The following is a 9,646-nucleotide window of genomic DNA, read 5'->3' as shown; positions in this document are numbered from 1 at the left end:
ATCTGGGAAGATGAGAACTACGTAAAGCCCAGATGAACTGCTTGCTGCCAGGGGAGTTATGAACTACCAGTTGTGTACCAGAGGCAATATTTATGCTCATAGAGGTATCTGGAGACAATTTCTTTTGTAATAACCTCAGGGGGAAACTCAATATATCCAATGAGACTTGTATGGCTCCTTCCTGTTAGTGCTCAGCTCTTTGATTTGCGAAGAAATAATCCAGTTCTTATGCTTGAACTCTGATATTGCAGCAAGAACACAAACTGTTCTTGTACCTACTCTGTGTGAACCCGGTCCAGTGTCATTTTACAGAGAGTGCTGGCATATTGTTCCCTTAACCACCTGACTGGCTGGACCCATTGCACTTCACCTGCACTTTAGCCATCAGAAATATATGCATCAAACACAATCCTCATGAGTTTCACTGATGTCCCTGAAAACCTTGCACTAATAGGCCTGTGTGAAGAAAGGGAGTTTGTCATTTCTGTATACAGCAACATGATAGGGAACTGATGCTGGGCATCATTCTCTTCATCCTCAAGCTGGGTTTAGAACCAGCAGATTTTTCAATGACTCTGTAGGGGGAGATGGAGAAAGCTATATTCCATAACTAAGTCAGACTCAATTATTTTATATCAAAACAATATTTTAGCTTTTAATGAGTGCAACTGCCAATACAAAGAGTCACACATTATGAATCACTATTTTCTCCTTCCTAGCACTTTCTAATTTCCTGCTAAGGAGACAGGGCTGAATGGGTCATTAATCTGAATTAGAAATAGCATGACCTGCTCTGCTCTTTATCCACTAATGCTTTCCAATAGCGCTACAGAAAGGGATTTTGGATTTCAAATGGCTGCAGGATATGGGTATAGAAGGATTTTATTTTAAATAATGTCAAGAAGGATATTTTTACTGACAAACACCTGTGTTTAAATGCAGTACAGGGTTCTCTGTCACAAATATCACAGAAAGTTAACCAGTCACTAGGTAATGTGTTCCCTAAACAAAAAGGCATGAGGATTTGTTTCCTCTAAATCCCATTTAAACATTAGTACATATAGTTACGCTTTTTAAAAAATACACAGTAGAGTGAAGGTCCGACATATTTTCATTACTATATTTTATTAACATATGAAAACATACCAATTAATAGCAATTTTAAAATGAAGGAAAGCCATTTTGTATTTTACATACAAAAATATTGTATTTTGTGTAATGTATTTTCCATTAACCATGTGCCTTTCATCACATAGGATCCCAGAGCACATCAGACAATAGACCACTTTGTGCCATTGCTTTTTAAGCAGAGCTCCTCACTGGACTTCAATAGGCAGTTGTTAAAACCCAATGGCGTATTATATGACCAGTGACCCCCAAATCTGCAAACATGGCATTGAAGCCTTATTTTATTTTTGTATTACCATAGGACTTAGGAGCCCAGTCACAGGCCAGGACCTCACTGTATGAGGCACTGTACAAACACTGTACAGATATTTTACATCTTAAAAGAGACTCAAATGTTCCACAGGCCTCCTACCAGCCCTCTTATAATGGGTTGAAATTCATCCTGTGTAATTTTCCCTCACATGAATAGTTCCACTGAAGACAATGGGACTTGTTACCAGAGTTAAATTATTCATAGGAGCAAGCATTTGCAGAAGGAGTCCCATGGCTTCTACATGAGTTCACATGACTCTGGATACTTAGAGCAAGATTTGGGCCTACTATACAGGATACTAGTTAAATGCAGCCACATCTGGGATGAAGGGCAGTAAACAACTGGGACACAGCACCCTGCACAGCGGCAGCAGTCTGAGGGAAGTTTTGACTGAGGACACTGGTGCAAATGTACCACAGATCTTTAACATTAGAGAACTCCGCCAGTTCTCAATACAAATTATTCAGTAACAATTCTGTGCTCCTCACATTCATTCTTAGAAGGCAAGACTGTCAATATTGAGATGTCTTTCTTTATTTCTTTGGTAGATTAAACCCCTAACGTTGTCATAAGGCACTTTTACTATGTCAAACCCCTTCAGCAGTTAGTTGTAAATAGATCAAGTCATCTTTCCTCTTATTTGAACCTCCGTTTCCCAGGGCAGTAAAGTTATCTGCTTTTTGTATGGTGTTAGAAAGTTGTATTTGGCAACATACATAATTTCAGGCTCATGGACCTTACTGCTGAACATTTATTAAGGTAGACTGATAACTTAGAGCTAAGCAAATTAATTATGGCTAAAGAGACAGCTTTTCAATTGTTTAGTTCCCTCTGTTTCAACTATGGACTGATTAGATCTACTTGCTAAATGCAGGAAGGATGGAGGTGACAAGTATTTCATATTTCAGCAATATTTCAGTTCCTGTTCACTAGTGTAATGGGATACAAGAAGAGATACTGATACTAGTGCTCCTGAGGGGCAGAACATTGTGCATGCAACATTTTGAAGTATTTAAAAATATTACTGCTCAAATGAAAATTATGCTTGCTATATGTAAAATATGAAACATACTGCCAATATCATTTCATTTATCTTATAACTTGTTCCACAAAATGCAGTGTTTTGAGGGGTTCCAAACAAAGGAAAATGTCAAACGAAATATAAACAAGACTCGCATTGGTTAATAAGAGTTTATTGGTCTCAATTTTTATGTAAAATGGTATGTATCAAAAGTCTGTCACATACAGATTGCAAACACTTCCATGTACAGGATATAGGATCAATTTTTCATCTCATTTTCTATTAATGGCTGCCAGTGTCTTAGCAGCAGTGGACAGGATAGAGCTGGAGAATGAAAAATTGTCTTCCTTTCTATATTTGCTTCCCTCGAGTCTGTTTCTTTTTACAAGACATAAAAATATCCAGAGATAACAGAAGTATTTCCTTTGATCCAAAAACCATGTCTTTTTTTATCCAAAGCAAAAGATGAAAGAGTGCAAACAAATGGAAGCTCCTGACCTCTGGACACCTCTTACACGCAGACATTCCAGACAGATGAACCAGAAAGGCTGAATTAGCCTTTCAAAGTCTGAGCCTAGTTAGAATTAATTCACCCATCTCTATCAGCTGTTTGACTAGTTCGGGATCCATTGCATTCAGCAGAAGAATCATAGGCACTTGTGCCATAGGCCTTTGGTATGAGAGCACAGTTTTAATGCCATGATGCTGTTTTCAGTACATTGTGCTGGTAGGTTTCTTTTATTCAACTCTGCCAAAACATAATGAAGACTTTTATAGTCAAACAGTAAAAAATATAGGAATTGCCCTACTAACTGAGAGCTGTTAGTCCAGTATCCTGCCTTTGACAAAAAAACAGTGTCAGTTGCTTCTGAGGAAGCCACTCCTTTCAGTCAAACACAGCAGATTCTCATTAGAGCCACCAGACTTGGACTGTCTTCCTCTGCGGAAAACATAAGTAGCCTTCTTGGAATTCGGAGATGATCCAATCAGTCATATCATCATCCTCATCATCTGCCAGCTCTCAAGGAGTTTAACTGTTTCTTAAAGAAAACCTCGAATTCTCCCTTTGAAATGGTCCCCTCTGCAGAGTTCACAAATGTCCTGACAGTCAGTACTATCATGTCAAGAAAAATAAATTGTCTCAACAAAATTCAGTGGCCATCTGATTCCGACAGTTATCACTATACACAATTTACATTACGTTTTCAAAAATAATGAATGTGCCCTGATTTTATTAGTTTCTATCTCAAACCCTTTTTTCCCTTAAACATTGTTTCCATCTCATTGTTAAAAGACAGCATAGGTCTCATGAGAGGGATCACACTGAGAGCTCTGCCAGCTGAAGCCCTACTGTACATGCATGAACAGAACAAGTACAGCACAAGCTTCCTCAAATAACCTCACCAAAAAGGATAAATATGACTCAGAAGGATCACCTTAAGGGTCAGAGAAATAGTTTTAACCTCTATTCCCATTCAGCCTATGGGCTCTCTGCTGAGACTGCCAGAAAGGTTGATTTTTATAGTTTGAATTATGGTAATTCCTGTAAGTCCAACCAAGATCGATCCCTCTTCTGCTAGGCACTGTACAAACTCATAGTAAGATTGTAAGGGCTTGGCTATACTGGAGAGTTGCAGCGCTGGTGGTGGGTTTACAGCACTACAACTTACTCACCGTCCACACTTGCAAGGCACATACAGCGCTGCATCTCCCTGGCTGCAGCACTGGCTGTACTCCTGCTCTACCTGGGGTATAACGATTGCAGCACCTGCTGATGCAGCACTGCTCCGCCAATGTGGCCACCAAAAAGCGCTGTAATTGGCCTCCAGAGGTATTCGGAGTATCCCAGAATGCCTGTTCAGCCACTCTGCTCATCAGTTCGCACTCTACTGCCCTGGCCTCAGGTGACCCGCTCTTTAAATGCCCCAGGAATTTTAAAAATCCCCTTCCTGTTTGCTCAGCCAGGTGTGGACCGCAATCAGAATCTTTCCAGGTGACCATGCCTCCATGCGCCAAACGAGCCCCAGCATGGAGCAATGGCAGAGTTGCTGGACCTCATCAGTGTTTGGGGTGAGGAAGCTGTGCAGTCACAGCTGTGCTCCAGCTGTAGGAATTACGATACCTATGGGCAGATCTCAAGGGCCATGCTGGAAAGGGGCATGACGGGACACGGTGCAGTGCAGGGTTAAAGTGAAGGAGCTGCGGAGTGCCTATTGCAAAGCCCGCGAGGGAAAACCACCCACTCCGGTGCTGCCCCCACAACCTGCCATTTTTACAAGGAGCTGGAGCGATTACTGGGGGCTGACCCCACTGCCAATCCAACGACCACAATGGACACTTCAGAGCGGACAGGGAGGGGGGGAGAGGAGGAGGAAGGAGAGGAAGGGGGAGGGGAAGGAAACCAAGAGTGAGGTACTGGGGTGGAGGGAGACACCCCGGAGTCCCAGGAGGCATGCAGCCAGGAGCTCTTCTCAAGCCAGGAGGAAGGTAGCCAGTCGCAGCAGCCAGTATTTGGTGAAGGACAAGCAGAGGAGCGGGTTCCCGGTAAGCAGCTTTTATTTTCAGGATGGAAATGTTTCGGGAGAGGAGGGAGGGTTAGGGCTGCATGCATGCATGCCTAGATGTGGAATAGCCCATTGATGTGGTCTATCACGTCGCGGTAATCGCCTCGTAATCTCTTCAAAAGTTTCAGCCAGAGCGTGGGCAATGCGCTTGCACAAGTTTATAGGAGAGAGCCACTGTGGTCCTTGTCCCAGTCAGGCTAACGCGTCCGCACCACTGTGCCGCGAGGGGTGGGGGGACCATTGCTGCACACACAGGCAAGCTGCATAGGGGCAGGGCGGAATCCACATTGCTGTAGAAGACCCTCCCACTCTTCCCAGGTGACCCGCAGCAGCAGATATCTTCCAGGATTAAGTCCTGTGGAAAATGTTGGGAGACTGTTCAGTGTAGGATTAACTCACAGAAACCCTGGCAAAAGCAATCAGTCCCCCTTCCCAGGTGACCCGCAGCAGCGAGATAGCTTCCAGGATTAACAAAATGTGGGAGACTGTTCAGTGTAGCCCCCTGCAGCAGTTTGCTTTCCCCAATGCACAGAAACCCCTGCATATCCCTGAAGCAATCAGTCCCCCTTACTCACCATTTCGTGGCTCCTGTGGGTTATGTGCACTCTCTTTGGTATGGGAAAAGTATGCTAAAGTGAAGACTGTAAACTCCTTCACTGTGTGGGAATAACTGTCTGGGTGAGATTATAAAAACAATGCTGCCTCTGTTAACTGTTGCCATTTTTGCCTTTCGAAAAGTGTCCTTGACTACTCGACTGCCCGTATCATCCACTGCTCAGAGGCTACAAAACCTCAGGAAGAAGCCGCAAAAAAGCAAAGAAGACATGCTGAAAGCAGTTATGGATCACTCTGCCAGAGAGAAAAAAGTACTGCAGGACTGGAGGGAAAGGGAAGCAGGATCTGCCAGAGAAACGCAGCAGCTAAGAAGAAAAGCACAAAGCAGCTGATAAGCATCCTGGCGCGCCAAGCGGACTCTATCCAGTCACTCGTAGCCATGCAGGCAGAACATACTGGTGGTCCCGCCCACCCCCATCCCAAAGCTCTTTCCCTTGTGCCCCAATGTCAGCTCCAAACCCCTTCCCCAGCATCCAGGTTCTTACCCACCAGCTGCCCCCAACACCTGTACGTTCACCAACCAGCCCTGAGAACTACGACCCTTACCCTCTGCACTCAACCCCCATCACCATGCAGTATTTTCATCCTGAAGTGCAGCAGTCATTGCACAGCACTCCAGACAGGACATATTCAAACCTGTGACTGTACAGTTCACCACCCCACCCCCCTGCCCTTTTAGGTTCCCAAAATGTTGTGTCTGTCAAGAAAGTTATTTTCTTTTCAATAAATGAATTCTTGGCTTTGAAAACAGTCTTTATTGTTGCAGAAAGTGAAAGATACCATAGCCCAGGAAAGAAACAGGCACTGCAAATCAGCTTAGAAAACACAGATTCCTACTAACATTGTAACCACTGCACTTCACTCCCGTGCAAGGCACCAAACATTACTGTTGGCTTTCAGCCTCAGATTCCTCCCTCAAGGCATCTCTAATCCTTGTAGACCTGTGCTGGGCCTCTCTAGTAGCCCTGCTCTCTGGCTGTGCAAATTCAGCCTCCAGAGGTTGAACCTCAGAGGTCCATTCCTGACTGAATGTTTCACCCTTCCCTTCACAAATATTATGGAGGATACAGCACACGGATATAACTGTGGGGATGCTGCTTTCCCCCAAGTCTAGCTTCCCATACAGAGATCATCAGCGCCCTTTTAAATGGCTAAAAGCACACTCCACAGTCATTCAGTACCGGCTCTGCCTGTAGTTGAACCGGACCTTGCTCCTGTCAAGCTTCTCTGTATACGGTTTCTTGAGCCAAGGCTTTAACGGGTAAGCGGGGTCTCCAAGGATCACAAATGGGCATTTTGATGTCCCCTACTGTGATCTTCCGGTCTGGGAAAAAAGTCCCGGCCTACAGCTTCCTTAACAGGCCACTGTTCCGAAAGGTGCGTGCATCATGCACCTTTCCAGGCCAGCCTGTGTTAATGTCAGTGAAACGCCCACGGTGATCCACAAGCACCTGGAGAATCATAGAGAAATACCCCTTCCGATTAATGTACTCGGATGCTAGGTGGGGTGATGCCAGAATAGGAATATGCGTCCCATCTATCGCCCCTCCACAGCTAGGGAAACCTATTTGTGCAAAGCCATCCAGAATGTCCTGCACGTTCCCCAGAGTCACGGTTCTTCTTAGCAGGATGCTATTAATGGCCCTGCAAACTTGTATCAACACGATTCCAACGGTCGACTTTCCCACTCCAAACTGGTTCGCATCTGATCAGTAGCTGTCTGGAATTGCCAGCTTCCAGATTGCAATAGCCACCCACTTCTCCATTGGCAGGGCAGCTCTCAATCTCGTGTCCTTGCGCCGCAGGGTGGGGGCGAGCTCAGAACACAGTCTCATGAAAGTGGCTTTTCTCATCCGAAAGTTCTGCAGCCACTGATTATCATCCCAGATTTCCATGACGATGTGATCCCACCACTCAGTGCTTGTTTCCCAAGCCCAAAAGCAGCGTTCCACAGTGCTGAGCATTTCCGTGAATGCCACAAGCAATTTAGTGTCATACGCGTCAGGCGACTCGATATCATCGTCGGACTCCTCACTGTCACTTTGGAGCTGAAGGAATAGCTCAACTGCCAAACGTGATGTGCTGGCGACACTCATCAGCAAAGTACTCCTCAGCAGCTCGGGCTCCATTTCCCACAGAAATCGCGCTGCACAGAAACCGTTGGGAGACTCACAATGGCGCCAAACGTGGACGGAAAAACAGTGACTGCTGGGATGTGAAGCGATGCACTGCCAAATGCTGCAAATGTGGCCACACTGCAGCACTGGTAGCTGTCAGTGTGGCCACACTGCAGCGCTTTCCCTACACAGCTGTCCGAAGACAGCTGTAACTCCCATGCGCTGCTAACAGCTGCAAGTGTAGCCCATACCCTTAAGACTGCAGCGTGTGCCACATTTACAAGGATTTTGCAGCTTTGGTGTTTGGCGAGCTGGTGCATATAGGCAGCATCCCACGTAGTTTAGCGTTCAAGTGGCTGCCAATCTGCTTTTCAAAGAGGGAGGGGGGTGGAGTGGAGTGTTGACAGGGAGCATGGGGCAGAGAGAGGATTGGATTTTTTGGAGCGACACTGTGTGCAGCTCCGCGTTGCCTTCAAATTCTGATCCACTTCCCCCACCCCTCTTCTCATTCATTCATTAAATGCAAATTGCCTTCTTGTTTTTTCTCCTCACAGGACCATATAAACCAGACTGCTCCAAACGAGATTCCCCCGCCAACCCCACCTTGCCCTGTGCTTTCCCATCCTCACCGCAAACACTAGCTGTGGACCTATCCAAAGGGCATGCCCACTCCCTATCTGCCTCATTCACTGCAAACAGGAGCTGTGTTTGTTTTTTAGATAAGCAGCTCCAGGAGCCCCAAGTTCACAACAAAACAAAGAGAGGCATCACAACAAAACAAAGAGTGTTATCTTTACTTAAAAGCATTATGGGAAGGTTCTGGAGGTCAGTTACAGCGTAGTAAGATTAATCACTGTTTACCCTGGCACCCCAGCACTGCAACAGCAGCGCTGTTCTCTTTATTCCTTTCGTCAAGGTGGAGTACATGCAGCGCTGTAGCCAGGGAGATATAGCGCTGTATGTGCCTTGCCAGTGTGGACGGGGAGTAAGTTACAGCGCTCTAAAGCCACCACCAGCGCTGTAACTCTCAAGTGTAGCCAAGCCCTAAGGTAAAGTTTTTTTGTGATGGGAATGCCTGTCTGCTATTAACAAAAGAGGGACTTTCAGCTCTAAGCAGCTATTGGATGGTATTTTCAAATATTACCACCCGGGGCTGAATTTGAATGCATTTTCTAGGGGTGATCAGCTGTATGCCATAACCCAGCCAAGCCTGCTGCTTACATTAGTCTCCCCCAATAAAGACAGACAGGGGAGGTCAGGTTGGTGCTCTACACAGCATCCTCACCCTCCTGTGGAATAAAACCCATGGGAGAGAGTCATACATGGGATAATAGAGATTCCATCAATACAATCATTCACAGTCACCCCTTCCACACACTGAAACCCACTTTGAGGCAGGGATTCATGCCTGCCATAGATGAGGAAGGACGTTAGTGGTTAGGGTGCTACCTACAATAGGAAACTCATGTTCTATTCACTGATCTGTCACAGAATTCCTTTGTGCCACTTAATCTCAGCTATCCATCTGCAAAATGGGAACAATAAGACTTCCCTACCTCACATGAGTATTGTGGAGAAACACACTAAGGATTGTGAGGTGCTCACACACTACTGCTCTGGAGGCCATACAAGTACCTAAGCTAGACGAGAGTATGCCCTCCCTGCCACTTAACTTTTCTCTTTTTCATTTAGTTCATGAGACTATGGTGCACTAGCCCACACTTTATGTGCTGTGAGGTTACAGAGGGTCAGGGTGTTGCATCAGCACAGCCCAGTTTGTCACATTTTACATTGCTATAGGTAAAAACCAACATTCATGTTGTTTCCCCAATTTTTGCTCTTAGGCTAACACAGCAAAGAGCAAATGTTTACAGCCCAGTCAGGACCG

Source organism: Chelonoidis abingdonii, chromosome 3 (genome assembly GCF_003597395.2).
Source record: "Chelonoidis abingdonii isolate Lonesome George chromosome 3, CheloAbing_2.0, whole genome shotgun sequence".
Taxonomy (NCBI): Eukaryota; Metazoa; Chordata; order Testudines; family Testudinidae; genus Chelonoidis; species Chelonoidis abingdonii.
The sequence above is the reverse complement of the archived record's forward strand: the minus strand, read 5'-3'. Positions refer to the sequence as shown.